This window comes from Podarcis bocagei (genome assembly GCF_964188305.1).
Source record: "Podarcis bocagei genome assembly, chromosome: Z".
Taxonomy (NCBI): domain Eukaryota; kingdom Metazoa; phylum Chordata; class Lepidosauria; order Squamata; family Lacertidae; genus Podarcis; species Podarcis bocagei.
In genome coordinates, this window is record NC_138140.1 from 23,906,362 (window position 1) to 23,929,258 (window position 22,897).

At 44.6% G+C, this 22,897-nt stretch overlaps 1 protein-coding gene across 4 annotated transcripts in view; it reads left to right on the forward strand.

Annotated features, from left to right (window-relative positions):
• The first annotated feature begins 1,711 nt into the window (after window positions 1–1,711).
• The window catches only part of LOC308579137 (actin-binding protein WASF3-like), an 81,587-nt gene continuing 60,401 nt past the window's right edge, over window positions 1,712–22,897 (forward strand). For 2 of the 4 annotated variants that reach the window (XM_081179902.1, XM_081179901.1), the window contains exon 1: window positions 1,716–1,910. The gene's annotated coding sequence lies outside the window, so the exon portion shown is untranslated. Of the gene's footprint in view, window positions 1,911–22,897 lie in introns of all 4 variants that reach the window. The other 2 variants (XM_081179905.1, XM_081179903.1) reach the window with 2 other exon arrangements.

The following is a 22,897-nucleotide window of genomic DNA, read 5'->3' on the forward strand; positions in this document are numbered from 1 at the left end:
CTATAAAAAGAATTATTCAGAAGAGCAGTTTGGACCATCTACTAAGGAAGATAATAATACAATAACATTCAAAGCAGTTACAGTCAAGTTGCACATTTATTAAATATCCAGTTTAAACTGTTTAATTTAATTCAACAAGATTGATGAACGTGATCCAGTGATACCAGCTTTTTGAAGTCTGATAGTTATTTACATGTCCTGCCACCCCCTTGCCTTTTAGCAGTGGTTTGGACAATCTGCTAAGGAAAATAATAACACAATAAAATTCAAAACAGTAACAATTAATTGCACATCTGTCCAATTATAACTACTTATGATCAACTTGATCCAGTTGATTCTGAGCTGGACAAGCGTATTGGCAAAGCAATTCCAGCAATGGCTTGCCTTTCTAAAAGGGGATGGGAGAATGTGATGCTAATCACCAATACCAAGATGAAGTCTTGAGCACACTGCTTTGAGTCTTGAGCACATGTTGAGCACACTGCTTTATGGAAGTGAGTCATGGGCAACTTACACCTGCCAGGAGCAATGCCTCAGCGTCTTCCACATATACTGTGTTATGAAGATTTTGGGCATCACATCTCAAGACAGAGTCTCAAACAAAGATGTGCTCTCCCAAGCCCAAATTCCCAGCATGTTCGCACAGCAACGTCTACACTGGCTTGGTCATGTCCACAGAATGGAAGATGGCAGGGTCCCCAAGGACATGTTCTATGGGGAACTGGCTTCAGACCCCAGGCCCATTGGCAGACCAACTCTAGATTACAAAGATGTCTGCAAATGTGGCATGAAGGTTGGCAGCATCAACCCTACTGTGGGAATCCCTTGCAGACGACTGCAGGGCCTGGAGATAGACAGTCAGGTCATGCATCCACAGCAGTGATCAGAGGAGGAATGACTGCTGGGAGGAGTGCTGAGAGAATAAATACCATGGTGCATCTGCAGCAGCACACTGGATGCCTTCATCTACCCCAGCTGCAACAAAACATGTCTCTCCTGCACCAGCCTCTAGTCACAGGAGGCACCATAGAAGCCAACTCCTAGGAGGTGAGCATTGCCATTCAAACAGTGGCGTAGCGTGGGTTGTCAGCACCCGGGGCAAGGCAAGTAATTTGCGCCCCCTAACCCGTGGATTTGCGCCCCCTAACCCTAACCCCCAGATGTTGCGCCCGGTGCGGCCGGCCCCCCCTGCACCCCCCACGCTACACCACTGCATTCAAATGCTGTGTGTGTGTCTCATCATGCGGCTGATTATGCAGGGTGGGGCTTATCTGCCCGCTATTTTCAAGTTGGCACTCAGGCTACTTGGTACAGTAGTCATTTACAACTCCAGCGCACACACACCCCTTGCCTTTCAGTGCCACACCTAGGTAATACCATCCCAAAGGACAGTACCACTCACTTTGGGAATACAGTAACTGATCTAGCTAGTATTGCCAGCACCGATTGGCAGCTTCTTTCCAGGGTTTCATTCCCCGCCATACCTGGGCAGGTGGGGACTGAGCCTGGCGCTTTCTGCGTGCAGAGCAAATGCTCTGCCAACTCCAGAATTGATGACATCCTCCCCACGGATGGATGCGATGGGTATTGGGGGGGGGGGGTTGTCTTCTCCCCACAGCTAGAGAAGCTGCTGCTGGTTGTGGTGGTGGTGATGGAGGCGCATGCGCTGTGCTCGTACTGCGGAGCCCAAAGCTCGCAGGGAAGCGCTCGCGCACCGAGCCTCCGCCGCGCGTGCGCTCTCCTGCAGGCACCGAGAGAGGCAGTAGGAGCCGCTGCGATAGTCAGAACAGAAGCTGCGGGTGCATCCTCGGTTCTGCAGCCTCCTCAAGTAGCATGCCAGGCGGAGACAGGAGCTGCAGCGGCAGCTGCAGGCGCTGAGCCCATCACCGTCGCTTCCAGCATCCCAGCAGGTGACAATGTGGAAATGCGATTTCTTGCTTTGCATTTTTGGAAAGAATTCTCTCTCTCTCCCCCCCCTTCTCCCTCCTCCCTCCGTTTCGCTGCAGGGTGATGCAAAATGTGAAGGGCTCTGACTTTGCATGGCGATGCGCTGGAAGGGCGGGTTGGCCGGCTGATGCTATCCTTTTTGGCTCCCTCCCCACCCCCGGATCTAGGGCTTGGCAGGCGAGGAGGGAGACAGCGAGAGTGAGAGCGCCTTTGGGCACCCTGGATTTGTGGGCTAGCAGCAAGTCCTCTCCCCCCCCCTCACTCTTTTTTCCGGGAAAGAGGAGGGGAGGGGGCGCATGGTGGTGGGGAGGCTGGAGGGGGCTCCATTGCATTGCGCGAGGGAAGTGGCAGGGCAAGGCGAGTGGGTGGCTGGCTGGCTGCTGCCTGCTGCATGCTGCGGCGCTTGGCACATTCCCGGTTGCTAGAATGTGGGCAGGAGGGCATGCGTGCCATTATTAGCAGAGAAGGGGGGCGGGCAGAGAGAGCGCGAGAGAGCGGGGCGTGGGGAGAGAGGGACAGATTCCGCTGTCAGCCTTAACTAGAGAGAGGTGGGGTGGGGGTAGATGTTCCAAAGTGGAGAGCGAAGGATATGGGGGCGGGGCGAGACCCTTACATCTAGGGATCTATAAAGACAGGGTAGCTCAGGGAGCTCTCTGGAGAAGGACATCGCTTTTTGCACATCATTCTATGGCACCTGCTTCAGCATATATTGGGTGGGTACTTTGGAAAACCACCGATGTTGGCTTACTGCATTCCCTTTCGGGCAATTTCCACAACAGAAGGGCACGTGAGGGTGTTGGGAGGGAGGCCTCGAGGACTAGAAACTGGTTTGTATGGGAGCCCAAGAGGGCTCCACTTGCAGGACATGAGAGAGTACCTTGAAGCATGTGCAGAGTGCTTTGCCTCACTGCAGCTGCGTAACCAAGGTCAGCATTCCATGCATCTCTTGGATGAGCAAATGGAATTTCCAGGTCAGAGATTACGGCTTCTTGACCGCCTTGAGTCCTGGCTTCTCAGGTTTTAGAAGCCGATTAGCCAGTGGCTGTGAGCTTGCCATACAGCTGGGCTTGCGCACTCGGGGGCATTCTTGTGACTGCAGTTCTGTGACTTGGATTTGCTTCTTGCTGGCTGTCAGATGCTGTGGTTTGCATAGGTATGCCATTGGGTGAGAAAGTATAATAATAATAATAATAATAATAATAATAATAATAATAATAATAATAATAATGGCTGATAACATTGAGGTTCATAATAAGAAGGAATGAGAATATTAGACACATGATTCTGTGGATGAGTTGCCTGGGAATTCACTAACTGATTTAGCAATTTGAAAGCAACTGACTTCAAATTCTAGTACCTGGACTGGATGTCTTCACTCCTATAAATTATTGCTCCTTCCTACCCTGGCATCCTCTGTCCCTTGGTGATTTAAATATATTGTATAGTGTACCTTGAGAAGCTGGGAAAACTTAGCTTGGGCAGCCCATTGGAGAGGTTAGCACATGAACACAGTCTCCTAGTCAGCTTGAGGCCTGTCTCAGGTGTCAATACTGAGGCTGTTGCCCATCTCTGCACCTGCAAGCCAGCAGTGGCATAGCATGGGTTGCTAGCACCAGGGGTGGGCAAGCTGCTGACGATGACGCAGTGCCCCCCCCAACAGAGACAAGTGGGCCGCATTGGATAGCCTGCCCATGCAGGGGGGAGCTCGGCTAACTAATACAGCCCTTGGCAAGTGAATCCTCCCCCTGACGCTTGTGGAGAAGACTGCTGGGCTGGGCTGGGGTGGCCCCTTGTCTATATCCCTCTATTCACACCCACTCACTGTGGGCCTGAGCTTCTCTTCCACCTTCACCAGGGCAGGATGCGGATCCCTGTGGAAGCTGGCACCTGTGTGGGGGCACCTGGTTGAGTCCCCTCAGAATTGTGCACCCAGGGCCATGCCCCCGCCGGCTCCCCCCTATGCTACACCACTGCAAGCCATCATGAGCTAGTTTGCTGCTCCAGGTGAAAATTAGTTTTGCTTCCCCTTCCTCAGTCTTTTACATTTTCTTGAATTTTTTGTACTTGTGATAGTATGCATTAACATACAGTGAACAATAGTGATATGATAAAAACTTTTAATGGAAGACACAAATTCTCCCTTCTTTTGTTGGCTTTGGGAGAAAGCAATTCTCCCCCGCCCTTGCACCTAACTTAAACTTGATATGCGGGATCCATGACCAGATATCACAATATTTTTGTCTGTATTTTAAGGCTGTCACAGGGAGCTCTAGATTTGACTGAGGTGGTGCAGCTGGGAAAAGCATAAGAAGAGCTTGCTGGATCAGACCCATGGCCCATCTACTCCAGCATCCTGTTCCTATGGCGGCCAACCAGATGCCTGTGGGAAACCCACAAGCAGGATTTGGGCACAAGAGCCCTCTCCTCTCCTGTGGTTTGTAGCAACTGGTATTCAGAAGCATTATTGCCTCCAACTGTGGAGACAGAGCATAGTCATCAAGTCTAATAGCCACTAATAGCCTTATCCTTCATGAATTTTTCTAATCCTCTTTTAAAGCCATTGGGGTTAGTGGTCATCACTGCCTCCTGTGGAAAACAGGATACTGTTTCTCCCGCCTTTTTCTTCTTTTTTTCTATTTAAGGCCTAATCTGTGCTATATATTTAAAGCAGTACTGTACCACTTTAAATAATTATTCCTTTCCCCAAAGAAGCATGGGAAGTGTAGTTTGTTTATGGTGCTGTGAGTTGTTGTTGTTGTTGTTGTTGTCTAGTCGTTTAGTCGTGTCCGACTCTTCGTGACCCCATGGACCAGAGCACGCCAGGCACTCCTGTCTTCCACTGCCTCCCGCAGTTTGGTCAAACTCATGCTGGTAGCTTCAAGAACACCGTCCAACCATCTCATCCTCTGTCGTCCCCTTCTCCTTGTGCCCTCCATCTTTCCCAACATCAGGGTCTTTTCCAGGGAGTCTTCTCTTCTCATGAGGTGGCCAAAGTATTGGAGCCTCAGCTTCAGGATCTGTCCTTCCAGTGAGCACTCAGGGCTGATTTCCTTAAGAATGGAGATGTTTGATCTTCTTGCAGTCCATGGGACTCTCAAGAGTCTCCTCCAGCACCATAATTCAAAAGCATCAATTCTTCGGCGGTCAGCCTTCTTTATGGTCCAGCTCTCACTTCCATACATCACTACTGGGAGTTGTTAGGAGATCCCTATCCCCCCCCCCCGAGCTATGATTCCAAGTTTTCATAGGCAGAGGTGCCACCTTCTCCAGAGGACTGAGAGGGCACACTGTGACGTTCTGACTTTAGAATGTCACACGCATGACATTGCATGATGTCAAGACATTGCATGTGGAGCCCTCTGAACATTGAGGGGGCCTAGCCTCAAAAAAAGATTGGCGGGGGGCTGAGTTTCCAAAGTGCCACAGCCCCTAGGAGCCTGCACCCTTGTCCATGGGAAACAGGACTGACTGTTAAACTACTGTTAAACTACTTTGGGAATCATACCTCAGTGAGGGTAATAGAGACCTTCTCACAGTTCCCTTTAACAAGTTCTCAGTTCTCAGGATTCTTTGGTGTAAGAGAGCTTTAAACGTATAGCAGTTAATCCTATAAGGGGAAATGCCCCTGTATTTTTTCCCCTTTGAGGATCTAACTGCAATTTGAAAAGCCCAAAAATAGGTTTTTAATTTTTTTAAGGCTGGGATATTTGTTTTTTATTAAATTGCAGGGTGGGATGGTAGTGGAAGCTGGAGGGTAGGTACTTAGACCCTGAATATGGGCTTGTAGAAATTGGTGAGTACCTCTTTCCCAACCTCATGCTCTAATTCAGAGACCCTAACCTCCTGTTTGCAGTGTAACTCCCGTACATGGCTACACAGAAATGACCCCCAGTTAAGTCCAACAGAACTTACTCCCAGGTATATAGGATTGCAACCTCAAAGTTGCCTGGTGCTTACTGCAAAGATGCAGTAAGCACCAGGCAAGGATCTTCCATGTGACTGTCACATGTAGTTTGCAAAACTGTGGTTTTGTCCTCACAAAGGGTCTGGGGCAGGACAGGAACAGTGCCCTCCTCCCTGCTTCAGTTTTCTCCCATTGAAGATCATTCTCCCTAATCAATACAAATGAATGGTTACTCCTGCTCCATTCACCCATTCACCTGTATGGAAAGAGATGAAGAGACTATTTTCAGGTAAACCACACAACTGATGGAAAGGTAAAGCAGTGTATCAGCTCTTACTGTGCCAAAATTTTGAGAAACCCAGATTTTAAAAAAGTTTTCTTCATCTGTGAAAGGGGATTCAATTTCTCTGCCTCTTTTTCAAGGTGCTTTATAGTTTCTTTATGCTTTTAAAGGCCGCAAGATGGAGTTTATCACTGTGAGGTAGCTATGGCGGGTGGGCAGTGTGTATGTCTTCCTGTTACACATTTCTCCAGCTCTTTGCAGCCTCTCTAGCTACTGTGCTTCCTGATCTCCAAAAACCCCATAGGATAAATTAGCTCATGAGTTGGAGCTGGGCATATTTACCCTGGAGAAGAAAAGACTGAGAGGAGATATGATAGCCATCTTCACATATCTGAAGGGCTGTCATATAGAAGATGGAATAAGCTTGTTCTCTGCTGGTCCAGAGGGGTGGACCCAAAACCAATGGATTCAAATGACAAGAAAGGAGATTCCAAATACAGTGGTACCTAGGTTTATGAACTTAATTATTCCCAGAAGTCCATTCTTAAACCAAAGCGTTCTTAAACCAAGGTGTGCTTTCCCATAGCAGCGGGGGACTCAATTTACACTCAACAGGAAGTGGAATGTGTTCTGCTTCCAAGGCAAAGTTCACAAACCAAAACACCTACTTCCTGTTTTGCAGCATTCTTAATCCTAGTTGTTCATAAACTAAGCTGTTCTTAAACCAAGGTACCACTGTAAACACTAAGAAGAACTTTCCAATGGTCAACAGTGGAATGGGCTGTCTCAGAATGTGGTGGACATTCTTCAATGGATGTTTTTAAACAAAGGTTGGATGGCCATCTGTCAGGGATTATTTAGCAGGGAGTGGACTAAATTCACCTTGGGGACCCTTCCAAGTCTACAATTCTGTGAATCTGTGTCTTCCCTTATTTTAATGGAAGTGTAGGAAGACTGTGTTTTTAATGTGTGATTACTGAGCACCTGAATTCAGTGCACTCATTCTTCCTTTTATCTTTTAGAAAAGATCTCGTTGCACTGATTCCTGTAACAATTCCACTTTTGAAAAATGTATGTAGCATTGTTAGGTGTACTCAACAGAGACAACCAAGGATTGTTGAATAAACATGTAATTGGTCACTTATTAAGGACAGCAAGAACAATGATGGCCAGAAACTAGAAAGAAGCAAATATTTTTAATCGTACAAACATGGTATAACATGATTTGGGAGATAGCACTTTATCAAAATCTGACACAATTTTTTTCCATGCCTAGAAGGCAAAAAGAGATAAAGACTTTTGTGGTGGGCTGGTAGCCATTCATAGAGCACATGAACAAAGTCCCTACAGGACAGACTGTACCTGTTGCGCTCTGTAATAGATGGTTGTGTCAACGTCTTGACACCAGCAACTTTTGGACTCTCCACTTCAGTGCTTACAATAACTTTACTACTATTCTTTAGAGCTTCAGGTTTGTAATGAGGAAGAGGAGTGGGATGCTTAGTTTGTCCTTTTTCTCTTTTAAACAAAAAACCCCAATGAATTGTTGTCAGGAGCAGGGTAGGCAGCATCCCTAATGCCTGCACTTAAAGAAAAGCCTTTTTGAGGATGTCACAGGGCTGTCAGGAAACCTGGGCACTCAGAAAGGCTACAGGGTGCAGATTACTGGCTGGATGATTTGGACTGACCCTGTGGGTGGGGTGTGTGTTGGGGAGAGGGGTTGAGGACTCTGTGATCCCCCTGCAGGAATTCAACCAATGGCAGCCCCTCCCATCCTGCCTGTTGGGCTGAGCTTCTGCTGAGCAGGGCTACAGCGAACATACTGTGCATAATAGCATAGTTGTTTCATGAGATTATGGGGATGGAGCCAGTGCCACAAGTAGTGATTTCTAGGCCCTGGGGCTGGCAGCCAATTTTCTGGCCTCTTTCATCCCCTGGAGAGCAGCACCAAGCCGAGTTAAGGATAATTGTGGGTCCTGCTGCTGAATTTGTTCAAGTTCCTGCTGCTCAGCTGGTCTAATCCTGCTCTGCAGCTAAGGCACAAAAATAAGTTTGTGGCCAGTCTTTGATAGTAAAGGCCTTGATGCGTCTTTCTACCATCAGACTGCAGACTGTTTCCTTTCTGGTCTGCTGTCTTTACTAAGACCCCAAGTAGGCAAGCATTGCTAATTTGACATTATTTTAGTTGATGGTGTACAAGTGTCCCCCCAGAACCTCACTTTGTGCTCCTGGTTGGGCTCACAGGTGGGTTTAAGACTTGGTGCCCCAAATTTATGATCGGAAGGAGCTATCTTAATCAGACCTACTGGTCCGGACAGCCCTCTGCATTTATAAATACCAGAAAATGGAGTATTGCTTTGCTGGGTGCATACAGAGTCCATCAAGTCCAGCATCCCATTTCCAGCTGTGGTCAGCCAGATGCCACACAATAATAGCCCTTCCTTGTACGCTGCCTCTGAACCTGGATGTCATACGAACTTAAGCTGGCGGCCATAATACCTTGTGACACTGAATGCCTTAAATCTTGTTAAACTATGGAACAAGGTGGTAGTGAAGGCCACCAACTTGGGTGGCTTTAAAAGAGGATTAGACAAATGCATGAGGACAAGGCTCTCAATGGCTACCAGCCATGATGGCTATGTTCTCCTTCCAATGTTGGAAATAATATGACAGTTGCTGGGAATCACAAGTGGGGAGAATTGCTTCTGTGTTGAACCAAATTGTTGAACCAAAGGTGAGCTGTTCCAGAAGCTTTGCTAACATCACAATTCAAAGTGTTGGTGCTGACCTTTAAAGCCCTAAATGACCTCAGCCCAGTATACCTGAAGGAACATCTCCACCCCCATCGTTCAGCCCAGACACTGAGGTCCAGGTCCGAGGGCCTTCTGGCAGTTCCCTCACTGTGAAAAGTGAGGTTACAGTGAACCAGACAGAGGGCCTTCTTGGTAGTGGCACCCACCCTGTGGAAAGCCCTCCCATCAGATGCCAAGGAAAAAAAAACTATCTGACTTCTGGAAGACATCTGAAGGCAGCCCTATTTAGGGAAGTTTTTAATGTTTGATGCTTTATTGTGTTTTTAATATTCTGTTGGGAGCTGTCCAGAGTGGCTGGGGAAACCTAGTCAGATGGGTGGGGTATAAATAAATAAATAAATAAATATTCAAGATAACCCAACAATTAATTGGTATTGGTTGCAGCAATGAGCTCATTTGTTTCGATATATGTTAATTGGTTTGCTTTGATGTTATCCTTATCTGCAAAATTGGGGTGCTGGTCTGTGAACCCAGAAAGGGGAGCTATCTGTAAGGGTTGGGTATTTGCCACCTATGCCCTCATCTAGTGAGATGAAATGATGTACAGCATGCTGTATAAAGAATCTATGCTCTTTTACATAAGAAGTTTACATAAGAAATAAGAAGGAAGGATGGAGAAATGAGGCAACTTCAGGAGTTGCACAAAATGAAGAGAAGCGCTGCAGGTGGCCTACCTGTGCTCTAAAGTAGGCCTCACCAAACTGGTGCCTTCTAGCTGTTTTGTACTACAACTCCCATGAGTCTTGGCTACCATGACAGTGCTGGCTAGAACTGGTGGGAGTGGCAGTCCAGATAACTAGGGGCCATCAGGTTGGTGAAGGATGCTCTAAACAATTCATAATTTTAGGAGATTCTATCATTTTGCACTCTTCTCCTTTCCTCTTTTATATTGTTGTGATTGCATTATTTATTGTAGATCTTGCCTGATAAGCTGCCCCTCCCAAAGAGGTGCAACAATACAGAGCCAGCCTTAAATTACTAGCCATTTACTCATGCAAGGGACTTTCCCTGCCTGCCTCTGCCCCTTGGCGCTCAGCCAGATGTAATCATTCTGAATGTGCTGCTTCCATTAGCTCATCACTGCACTCATGCAGGAATAATGTAATCCCTTTGCCGTCTCAGTGCGTTTTCCCATTGCTATGGCTTTGCAGCACCCCAAATGCAAGTAGAAATCTGATCTTAAATGACCCCATCAGCTTGCCTTTGGGGAGGTTTGAGGAGGTTTCTGACATCCCTGGTGGCTCATCCAAAAGAATGTACTCTGTTGATTTTGGTGAAAGAGGAGCAGGAAAGGCCTCAGTTTATGTGCTTGGCACTCCTCTTGAAAAGAAGCAGACTTAAAATGTGTTTGTGGTGATGCTGGTCCTGTTGTGGAGATGGGGATGATTAACAAAATCAATCCTTCTGGCTAACTGGGAATATCCCCTCACTCACCCAAGTTTAGGATATTCCACCATTCTTCAGCACAGTTTCTCTTTCATTGAGAAAAATAAGTGGCTCATGTAAATCTAAACTAAACTTTAATAATACTGTAAAGGAAACTAACAAAATACAGTGGTACCTCGGGTTAAGAACTTAATTCGTTCTGGAGGTCCATTCTTAACCTGAGGTACCACTTTAGCTAATGGGGCCTCCCGCTGCTGCTGCGCCGCCACCACGCGATTTCTGTTCTCATCCTGAGGAAAAGTTCTTAACACGAGGTACTATTTCTGGGTTAGCAGAGTCTGTAACCTGAAGCATCTGTAACCTGAAGTGTCTGTAACCCGAGGTACACTGTAGCATAATGAGAGAAACTAAATACAGTACAACCACTTGAGGCAAGTCTGAGACAAGAAGCAAGAAGAGGCAGTTGGTCCCTCTTAACCAGGGGTTGGCAAGGCTTACCGGCCATGAGCCAGATCACTCCTGTGGAGATCATCCGTAGGCCGGACCAGCGCAGCACAACACTGGAAATCGCATCTGTGCATGTCTGTGGCGCCAGAAATCGCTTCTGCGCATGCCCAGACACTGAAAATCGTGACTGTGCAGAAGCGATTTTTGGTGTCTGGACATATGCAGAAGTGATTTCTGGTATCTGCATGTGTGCAGACGCAATTTCTGGCGCTGCTCGGCGAGTCCCCGTGCCATGCTGGTTTAGCGCAGCATGTGGGGGACTCGCCAAGCGGGCGGCTTGGTTCGGGGGCGGCTCCTGGGCTGGTAAAACAGTCTTCGTAAGCTGGATCCAGCCCATGGACCGCACATTGCCGACCCCTGCTCTTAACTGACATTCTTAACGGAACACAGACTGAAGGGAGGGGCTGATTCCAGAGCAAAACACACAAGCAACATACCAAACATTCTACTGATCAAATTAGGCCCCAGGTACTATTTCTGGTAACGCCAGAAATAGGGGACGTGGGTGGTGCTGTGGGTGAAACCACAGAGCCTAGGACTTGCTTATCAGAAGGTCGGCGGTTCAAATCCCCGTGATGGGGTGAGCTCCCATTGCTCGGTCCCAGCTCCTGGCAACCTAGCAGTTCGAAAGCATGTCAAAGTGCAAGTAGATAAATTGGTACCGCTCCGGCGGGAAGGTAAACTGCGTTTCCGTGCACTGCTCTGGTTCGCCAGAAGCGGCTTAGTCATGCTGGCCACATGACCCAGAAGCTGTTCTCGGCCTGTAGAGCAAGATGAGCGCCGCAACCCCAGAGTCGGCCACGACTGGACCTAATCGTCAGGGGTCCCTTTACCTTTACCTTACTATTTCTGGGTTAGCGGAGTCTGTAACCTGAAGTGTCTGTAACCTGAAGCGTATGTAACTCGAGGTACCACTGTATACAGAATATACAGTGTAAATTATTACATTAATAAAACTGAGATAGATACAGAATGGAAAACGGGATTTTTATTTTCTATTATTGTGACCTTCCACCACGACATCCGTTGATATATCTTGAACTTGTCATTGTGTTATATATATTTGTTACTTTGGCCCCAGAACAATCTTACAATAATTTTTACATTCCTTTATGAACTTAGTCCATGCATATCAATAAATTTGTTTTGGAACAATGTCTTGTCATATATTCTTCTGAGCAGTTTCATTCCTTCTTAAGTTTTTGATTCGACTGAAGTCTAATGGCTGCTGTCATTTTAGCCACCTCTATGAAGCCACATAATTTGTTTAACCAATCCTCTACTGAGGGGACATTGCCCCCTTTTCAATTTTTTGCTATCATCAACCTGGCAGCAGGTTGTTTGAACCCTGAGACCTTACCAAATTCCGTCATTTTTTCTAAGATTTTTGGAATACTTTCTTCTGGTTGTTCCACCATTAATATTAAATTGTCCGCAAAAGCTTTCAGTTTAAAGGATTTCCCCCCCCAATGTTGTTCCTTGAATTCCTTGATCTTTTCTTATATCTAGTGTAAGTATTTCTAGGACTATAATAAACAGTAAGGGGGAAAGTGGACAACTCTGCCTGGTCCCTTTTTCTATTTGGACAGACTCCATCATTTCACTATTAATTATCAGATTGGCTTTCTGTTTTTCATAGATTGCCCTTATTCCTCTAGTAAAATGGTCTCCCATTGCTATTGATTCAACAATTTTCCACAAGAACTTCCAGGAAACATTGTTCAATGCCTTCTCTGCATCCACTAGCATAAAGGCTGCTTTCTTTCCTGGGTTTAAGTTTAGATATTCAATCACATTAATCAACATTCTCATATTATTTTTCATGTGTCTATATGGCAAGAATCTGGCCTGATCATCATGAATAATATATTTTAATACTTTTTTAATCTATTGGCCAGAATTCCTGCATAAAGTTTATAATCATTATTAAGCAATGAGACTGGTCGATAGTTGTTAACAGATTCCTGAGTTGTTCCTTGCTTAGGTATCAACACTATGTTAGCTGCTTGCCAAGTCACTGGTATTCTTCCATCTTCCAAGATCTTGTTCATAAGTATCTTCAGAGGTAAGGCTAACACCTCTTCTAGTCTTTTATAATGTATTTCTGGCAAACCATCTGGTCCCAGGGATTTTACAGTATTGGCCTTTGAGATAGCTTGGTGTAGTTCCATCATAGATATAGGTGATTTGAATTGTCCAATTTTGTTTTTTACCACCTTTGGGATTTCCTTTCCCTGGAGATATTTTATTATGTCCTGTCCTTCAAAAAAAGATTTTTATTGGTTTTTCCATATATACATCCTCTAACAATATTTCTCTAACAATTTTCCATATTTCCCCCCTCCCCTGGACTTCCCTCATATTCCCATTTTGTTTTATTTCCATATTACTCACCCTGCGTGTTGTTTCCTAATACGTATAATCTTACTTTTTGTTATATACAATTGTGTTTGTTTATTCAAACCCTGCCAGTGAGTCCAGTTCTTTATGTTGCTTCTTCATATATGCTGTAAATGGTTCCCATTCTCTTTTAAAGTCTTTGTTATCCTTTTCCTATAATTTGTCTGTTAATTTTGCCAGTTCTGCATATTCCATAAGTTTCCCTTGCCATTGTTCTTTCGTTGGTATTTCTTCTGTCTTCCAAGCTTTGTCCTGTTCTTCTTCTATATCTGCCTTGTATAATTTTTTGAAATATCTTACAAAACACTTGCTTATTTCTTCTGGCACTTCTATTATCTTATCTTCTCTGTTTCTCTTTAAAATTGTTCAGATTAGGAACACGTGCACAAGATTGCTCTCCTTCTCTGAAATACACTATGCTTCTCACTTTTCCTTCTCTTGCCTTTGGATTAATAATTCTGTAACTTTTGTGCCCCTTCTCAAAGCCAACAAATATTCCTAACTCAGTCCTGGTGATAAGTTTGGTATGTCTTTGTGCTGGCACATATGCAAAAACTCTTCCAAATCAAAGTTCAAATGCTGTTTTATTTGTAGCTTTTGTTGGCAGTCTGTTCTGCAAATATGTTGCTATTATCACTGCCTCACTCCAATATTCAATGATAAATTAGACTCTGTAAACATATATCTGACCAGCTCCATCAGAGAGCGATTCTTTCTCTCCTCCGCAGCATTTTGTTCTGGAGTAAATGGGGTAATGTGCAAATGTTTAATACCACTTTCATCTAGATAAGATTTGATGTGGTGTGACATGCCCTCACCACCATTGTTTGAAAGTATTGCTCATAGCTTTCTCCCAAATTGGTTTTCAACACTTGCAATAAACATCTTCAATTTCTCTGCAGTTTCTGATTTTTCCTTTAAAAGATAAGTTGTGCAGTTTTGCGAATAATCATCAATAAACATTAATACATACTTATTTTTCCCATGAGATCAGTTGAATTGGACCACATATATCAGTATAAATAAGTTGAACTTTTCTGGCTTTGCTTGGGGATAGAAGGTCTTATTCCCCAACAAACAACTTTCACATATTTCACTGTTCAGGTCAACTTTACAAGGTTTAATTTCCATTCCTCTCACCAAACCTTTCTTTGGCAGGTCTGCAATAATCCTGAAGTCTCTATGCCCAAACCTTATGTGCCACAGGTTCCACTTCTTGACCATATTCTTCTTGATCTGTATCTAGCACAAAGACTCCATTATTTTCAAAACCTTGTGTGTATAAAAGTCCATCTTTGATAATTACACATCTGTTGTGATTAAAATTTACATTAAAACCACGTTTGGTCAGGGTTGACACACTCAGCAAACTGTTAATTCTGGCAAGTAAACTACACCTTTCACTTCATTGCAAACTGTTTTTCTGCCTGAACACATTTGAGCGAACCTGTTCCTTTTCCTTGCACAGAAATTTTGTGGCCATTTGCAACTGTAACTGTCTCTGATGAGTTTTCATTTAACTCTCTGAAAAAAATAGCATCACATGTTATGTGCAATCCCAAATCAATTAACCAACCAGAACAGTTACTGTTAATAGTATCAATTTTCCTATAACTTGAGATTGCTAGATAGTTCTGATGAACTGTAAAAGCATTTTTGGTTTGCTTTCTGTCACTACCCTGGAACTTTTCTTTATTAGTAACACTTTGTTTTGTACAATTCCTTGCAAAATGTTCTATTTCCCACAGAAAAAGCATATAGATTTGTCTCTTTTGGCCGCAGCTTGAAAAGCAGCCTTATTTTTAAATATATACGTATCAGTAAATACATAGGTTTCACGCTCTGCTGCCTTTTCAGCTCTCCTAGCAGTCTCCTCTTTAAGTCTTGATACAACATATTTCATATCAAGTTTATCTTTAGTCTCCTGCATGTATCAAAAACTGTAACTTTCAGGCAAACTTGACAGAATTAAAATCACTTCTTCAAATTTCTTGCCTATAATATCTAAATGATCCATCAACTCTGTCACTTGACTTAGATGCTTTTATAAATCTCCATTTTCTTTCTATTTTAAATTAAACAGCTTTCTTGATAAATACAGTCTCTCATTCAGAGTATTTCTCTCATACACCTCTTTCAGACCTTGCCACAACTCTTTGGCAGTCTTAACATTTCTTATGTGGTGTAAGTCACTGTCACTCACATAAATTGAAATTTCTGTCCTTGGCTTTCTGTCCTGCTTTTACCACTTTACTTTTTCTTCCTCTTCTGCTGATACAGATTTTAGGTCCATAAAAGATAGTTACTTGAAGTGAGAACAGGCACAGCAGGCTCTAGGGCTTTTGTAGCTTTTATATACATGGCCATATTTTTATTATTTTCTCTCTCTGCCAGACTGGACCCATAACCCAATTGTTGTGGAGGTGGGGGATGATTAACAAAATCAATCCTCCTGTCAGACTGGAAATATCCCCTCACTCATCCAAGTTTAGGATACAGTGGTACCTCGGGTTACATGCGCTTCAGGTTACATACGCTTCTGGTTACAGACTCTGCTAACCCAGAAATAGTACCTTGGGTTAAGAACTTTGCTTCAGGATGAGAACAGAAATCGTGCTGTGGCGGCGCAGCGACAGCAGGAGGCCCCATTAGCTAAAGTGGTGCTTCAGGTTAAGAACAGTTTCAGGTTAAGAACGGACCTCAAGAACAAATTAAGTACTTAATCCGAGGTACCACTGTATTCCATGCCTTTCCGCAGCAGAGTTTCTTTGTCTTTGAGGAAAATAAGTGGCTCATGTAAATGTAAACTAAGCTTTAACATTAAAGGAAACCATAACAAAACAGCATGAGAGAGGTTAAATACAATATGAGACAAGTCTGAGGCAAAAAGCAAGAAGAGGCAGTTGGTCCCTCTTAACTGACATTCTTAACGGAACACAGACTGAAGGGAGGGGCTGATTCCGGAGCAAAACACACAAGCCCCGCCCACCACATACCAAACACTCTACTGTAGGCACGTCCAACTCCCAAGAGACTGTGATCTACTCCCAGTTTTAAAAACCTGGCAGTGATCTACCTATTGTCATTGGAGGGAGGAGGAGCGTGTATGGGGTGGGTGGATTGCCCAGAGTTATTGAACTTTTCTTTCGGAGGATTGCCCACAGTTGTTGAGCCCAGAGTTGTTGAGCTTTTTTGGGATAGGATTGCCCAGAGTTCTTCAGCTTTTATTTGTTAATTTTCGGTAAACTTTATTTAATCCCATGATCAATAAGGGTCCCGCGATCTACCAGGATCAGCCAGGGAACTACCGGTAGATCACGATCTACTGGTTGGACATGCCTGCTCTACTGATCAAATTAGGCCCCGGGGGAGTATCTTACAAAGCGGGTTCTCCTTCATGGAGAGCACGTGTTGCGGTGGGAGCAACTATGACATCCCCTGTTGCTGGGCGGGTTAGTTTGGATAGCCACGAATTTGACTGGGCACCCCCAGTGTTGCTGGGGAAAATTAATGGTTGCTATTTTATTTGATGGATGGGGGTGCTATATAGGTTCCTGTGCGCAGCATTGAGCTTCCTCTTTTCGCTGAGCACATGGGATTACCCGCCCTTGTTGTTGTTGTTTAGCTGTTTAGTCGTGTCCGACTATTCGTGACCCCCTGGACCAGAGCACGCCAGGCACTTCTGTCTTCCACTGCCTCCCGCAGTTTGGTCAAACTCATGTTCGTAGCTTTGAGAACACTGTCCATCCATCTTGTCCTCTGTCATCTCCTTCTCCTTGTGCCCTCCATCTTTCCCAACATCAGGGTCTTTTCCAGGGAGTCTTCTCTTCTCATGAGGTGGCCAAAGTATTGATCTGGCCTTCCAGTGAGCACTCAGGGCCAGTGGCGTAGCGTGAGGGGTGCAGGGGGGGCTGGCCGCACCGGGCGCAACATCCGGGGGTTAGGGTTAGGGGGCACAAATCCACGGGTTAGGGGGCGCAAATTACTTGCCGTGCCCCGGGTGCTGACAACCCACGCTACGCCACTGCTCAGGGCTGATTTCCTTAAGAATGGATAGGTTTGATCTTCTTGCAGTCCGTGGGACTATCAAGAGTCTCCTCCAGCACCATAATTCAAAAGCATCAATTCTTCAGTGATCAGCCTTCTTTACGGTCCAGCTCTCACTTCCATACATCACTACTGGGAAAACCATAGCTTTAACTATACGGACCTTTGTTGGCAAGGTGATGTCTCTGCTTTTTAGAATGCTGTCTAGATTTGTCATTGCTCTTCTCCCAGGAAGCAGGCGTCTTTTAATTTTGTGACTGCTATCACCATCTGCAGTGATCATGGAGCCCAAGAAAGTAAAATCTCTCACTGCCTCCATTTCTTCCCCTTCTATTTGCCAGGAGATGATGGGACCATTCTCCCTTTAATTAGGGTTTGTTTGTGCTGACCTTGCTATGCCTGTAATGGGGTTGTCTGCATTGGAGCAGGGGCCTGGTAGGAATTTTACCATTTGGCTGATTAGCTGGGGCCACGAGTTTGCCTACTGAGTAGCAAATTGTCACAACTTGTAAGGTTGCAGTTAGGCATTGGTTAATTTTTTGGTTGGTGGAGAGGATGAGGTTGGCTGTGCCTGCCCCTCCAATGCTGCTGCTGCTGCAAGGGTATTCCGTTAAAGGAATCCAGGGGCTCGCCATGCTTTTGTCCGTATCCCTGACAAAGGACCAGGGCCACGCAAGAGCCCCAGGGAGCATTTGGGGAGAGGTGTGAGCCTGGCACCCAGCTTTATTCTCTCCCCAAAATTGTTTGCCCTTACTGACTTCGGCACGGTTGTGGTTGTCAGTTCTGTTCCTACCTCCAAGTGGGACAGATAGTCGCTAACCAATGCCTAAGCAACCACTCACATACTGTAATTCAATAAAGTTGTGGCCAAAATTATGCCAAAAACCCAAACAAAAATGATGTGTGAACCGTGTTTTTATTCAGGGGTGTCTTGGGGGTCTTGACAGGCAAGTGCTAGGCTGCATATGTCTTAAAGAAGGAGAGAGATGGTGAACTGAATGCATGTGGTCACCTTGAAAAAGGTAAAGGACCCTTGACAGTTAGGTCCAGTTGCAGACAACTCTGGGGTTGCAGCGCTCATCTCGTTTTACAGGCTGAGGGAACCAGCGTTTGTCTGCAGACAGTTTCAGGCAGGGCTTTACTTCAGAAGGAACTCACCAGAACTCAGTTCCAGCCCCTCTCAGGTGGGCACCATTGCCATTATAAGAGAACAAGGGAGGTGTTCATGGTTAATTCTGGCATCTCTTTTTCTAGAAAAATACTACTACCCTTATCCTTTTGTGCCCAGAAGGTCACTGTGCTGTGCAGGAGAGTTTCTCATCAATGTTCCCAAAATATCAGGAGCCCCACTCCACAGTCACTCAGAGCAGGGCTTTCCATGTGGCTGCCCCTTTTTGATGGAACAATGTTACTTTCAAGCAGCTGGGATAGCTCAGTTGGTAGAACATTAGATTCTTAATTTCAGAGTCATGGGTTTGGGCTCCACCTTGGGCATGTCAGGGGGTTGCGCTAGATGACCCATGTAGTCTCTGCCAACTCTACAGTGGTAGAGATTCTAAGATATGACAGGCACCCACAATCTGTACTTTCTCAAAACAATTGAAAACATGTTTGTTTCAACAATTATTCCTGCTGGGTGAAATATCTTTTAGGTGTTCATCTTGTATTGTTCTTAAAACTAATACAGTTGTTTTTATGGTATGTTTGCAAATCATCTTGAGGCCTATGTAAAATGTGATAATTTTTTTTTAAAAAACCCTAAAAATAATAATATTTATTAATTTATTTAATAAAACATGCACTGCTTGATTGTAAAACAACCTCCTCAACGTTTTTTACAGAAAAGATAAAGCAATAGTATTAGCAATAAGAAAAATTAACCACAATAGTTTAAAACTTTCAGAATATCAAAATAACAATAGACTAAAAAACAGAATAAAATTTGCACCAAATTCACACTTCTCTGACTTTTGCAATGCAGTTCTCCAGCCAAGTTATGTGTACCAATGCATATACTGTACTAGGGTAAATTTTGAACCATTTAGAGAAAATGGCATGGTGAAATAATTTTGTAAAAATGTGTATATTAGGATAAAGGTAAAGGTAAAGGGACCCCTGACCATTAGGTCCAGTCGTGGCCGACTCTGGGATTGCAGCGCTCATCTTGCTTTATTGGCCAAGGGAGCCGGGTACAGCTTCCGGGTCATGTGGCCAGCATGACTAAGCCACTTCTGGCGAACCAGAGCAGCACACGGAAACACCGTTTACCTTCCCGCCAGAGCGGTACCTATTTATCTACTTGCACTTTGACATGCTTTCAAACTGCTAGGTTGGCAGGAGCAGGGACCAAGCAACGGGAGCTCACCCCGTTGTGGGGATTCGAACCGCCGAGCTTTTGATCGACGTCCTAGGCTCTGTGGTTTAACCCACAGCGCCACCCGCATCCCATATATTAGCATACATTCGCCCTAAAATGCAGATTAATTTTCACAAGGACTTAAAAACAACAACCGCAAACTGAAGTGGAATTGTGGAGAACTGAACTTATAATTGGGGAAATGGTAACTACAGTGGTGCCTCGGGTTACAGACGCTTCAGGTTACAGACGCCGCTAACCCAGAAATAGTACCTCGGGTTAAGAACTTTGCTTCAGGATAAGAACAGAAATCGTGTGGCAGCGGCGTGGCAGCAGCAGGAGGCCCAATTAGTTAAAGTGGTGCTTCAAGTTAAGAACAGTTTCAGTTTAAGAACGGACCTCCAGAACTAACTAAGTTCTTAACCTGAGCTACCGCTGTAGAGAGAAATTAAAACTGACAGATTTAACCATCCCTTCTCTGGAGGAACCAGTAGACTGCCTGGGTATGGAGCCATATTGGAACCTGAAAAGCTATGCTAGCATCCTCCACCATATTATTTTTCAATGCCCAGGAGTATCTGTTGGGGGCTCAATAAAAAATGGGATCTGGTGATGATGAAATATATTAAACTGTAAAGGAATCAAGTCTTCCTCTTTCTTTAAATCCTCCTGAGAAGTCTTCTTGGCATTTAAAGTTTACACAAACCTTCCCCAACCTGGTGTTCAGGTGTTTTGGACTACACATTCCCAGGCAGCATGGGCAACGGTCAAGAATTATAAGAACAGGGATTAATTCAAAACATGAGGTAGGGGGAGATTTAAGCGCTGGGGGCGGGGGGGAGTTACAAAATAAAGAAACAGAATGTGAGTTGAAATGCCATCACTGAAAAAAAAAAAGTATGGGGAACCTTTGGCTCTCCAAATGCTGCTACTATTATCCCTGGCCATTGGGCATGCTTGCTGGGGCTGATGGAAGTTGTGGTTCAGCAATTTCCAGAGAACCAGAGGTTATGCATATCTGCTGCAGAATTTCAACTTCAATTTTAAAAGTATGCAGGTCTTTGTTGGAATCATTCTAGGCATTTAACAGCCCATGGAAATGCAGCTCATTGTATTGTGAAATAAATAAATAAAATTAAAAATTGTCCAGTAGCACCTTAGAGACCAACTAATTTTGTTCTGGGTATAAGCTTTTGTGTGCATTCACACTTCTTCAGAATCATTGTATTGTGTTGGGGAAAGCGTATCTCGGAAAGCAGCATGCTCTGATGCCAGTGCCAGGCATGTTTGCTCTCGCTCTTTCTCTTTCTCTCTCCCCCCACCCTTCAGACTTAACATGTGCATTGAGTTGGACTGAGCAAACAGATTCATCTCCCAGAACAGAAACAGCTTGGGGAGGTCAGTGGATCTGACAGAGCTGAGATTCCAAAGAGGTTTGACGGATGCATTTTTGGAAACAGAAAAATGCCACTGGAGGAAGTGACCATATGCTGCTAGACAAGAGACATCTCCCCCTCCGCACTAAGTGGGGAGGCTCTGCCTTTATGGGAGAATTGCAGAGACTGACCTGGCCTGCATCCCAAATGTTAAGAAAGAGTGAGCTATGGACCCCTACTCATGATGGAACACCCTTTAATATTTCTTGTAAACCACTTATAGGCTTCACTACAATCAAGCAGCATACAATTTTTGTTAAATAAATAAACAAATAAGAAATCTCTTTGGCTCCAATTTATTTACGATCTATTATTACCTGATATCAGTTCCACAAAATCAGTGGTCTCTTGAATAGTCCCCAAATTTCTATTAATAAATTTGTTTCATTTGCATATATTGAAACATAGGGATAATGCCTCATTTATTCTTTGATTTTTCTGTATGCTTTTTACCAATCCATCCCCAAACATGTCTCAAAGTTTTGTAAGACTGTAAGAGGCCCAACGCTACCTGGAGAAGCTCTGTGGACGGCACAATAAAGATCCAATGGAGGCAGCAAAGTATGCCTTCTTTGCTGTCTTCACTGCCACTAGATAGGCTTGACTAGTGTTCAATTGTGTTCTCAGCTTGTTTCCTCACCCTAATCTCTGGAGTATACCAGGGAACCAAATGGGCTCTACGAAGTGGGAGAGAGTGCTCAGGGGCAATCATTTCAATGGCCTGAACCTTTGGATGTTCCAGAGGCCAGCTAAGTAAAGGATAGGAGATTGTGAGTAGGCAACAGAACAGGTACTGGTATTCAGAGACATACTGCTTCTGACAGTGGAGGTACAGCATAGCCATTGTTGCTGATAGCCTTGATGTGCCATGAATTTGTCTAAGCCTATAAAAATGAATGTCTGCTTAATAAGAACCTTCCAGTGTTTGGAAGCTGGTTGCACAGTCAAGTGCACCAGTCACTTAAAATCTGCAAGTATGTGCTCCTTGAGTGGGCTCTTTGTGCAAGACGAAAGAGGCACTGGAATTCCTCAGTCTTTTGTACCACCCAGATTCTCAGCTGCCATGACAGCCGGCAATAAATTAGAGCCATTCCAATAGCCATTTTAGTTTTCAGCCAGTTAAAAATTATTGCCACACAAGTGGAAAGTAAAATGCTGCAGCAGCTTTCTCCACGGAAAAAATATGTGTTTATTTTTATTCGCATGCATGCATTTCCCAACTTTGTTTCATCATTGAATCGAAGCAGGTCTATGCAGGCTGTAGGTTTGGTTATTAGAAACAGCAGAAATATGCAGGGTGAACATATGTAACTTGAATATATGTAATAGTCTGAGTATAAGGCAGTTTCCTATGTTCCTATGATAGACCACTGGCTTGTCATTCCTGTCCTAGACAGAAGCAGGGGACAAACAAGGGCAGGCTCTGCCGTGGACTGTGGCCACTCCTGCTGCCTTCCTGCATGACAGCACTATCCCCATCTCAGTAAATCAGAGGCAAATTCATGCCAAGGCATCAAGAATGTTTGTGTGTGTGCATGCACAGAGCTGAGGCATGTATCCTTTCAGGCTCAGCTTACAATGCAAATACTAAAAAGACCAGCCAACATTAACTGATGACAACTCAGGCCAATGGTCTTTCTTGCTTAGTACTATTTGTAAAACAAAGGACTACTTCACACAGCACAGAGATAAACTATGGCAGTAGCTCCCACAGGGGGCTGTGATGACCACTTGCTTGGATACCCTTAAAAGCCAGTTAAACAGATTTGTGGAGGAGAGGGCTACTAATGGTTACTAGCGATGATGTCTTTGCTCTGC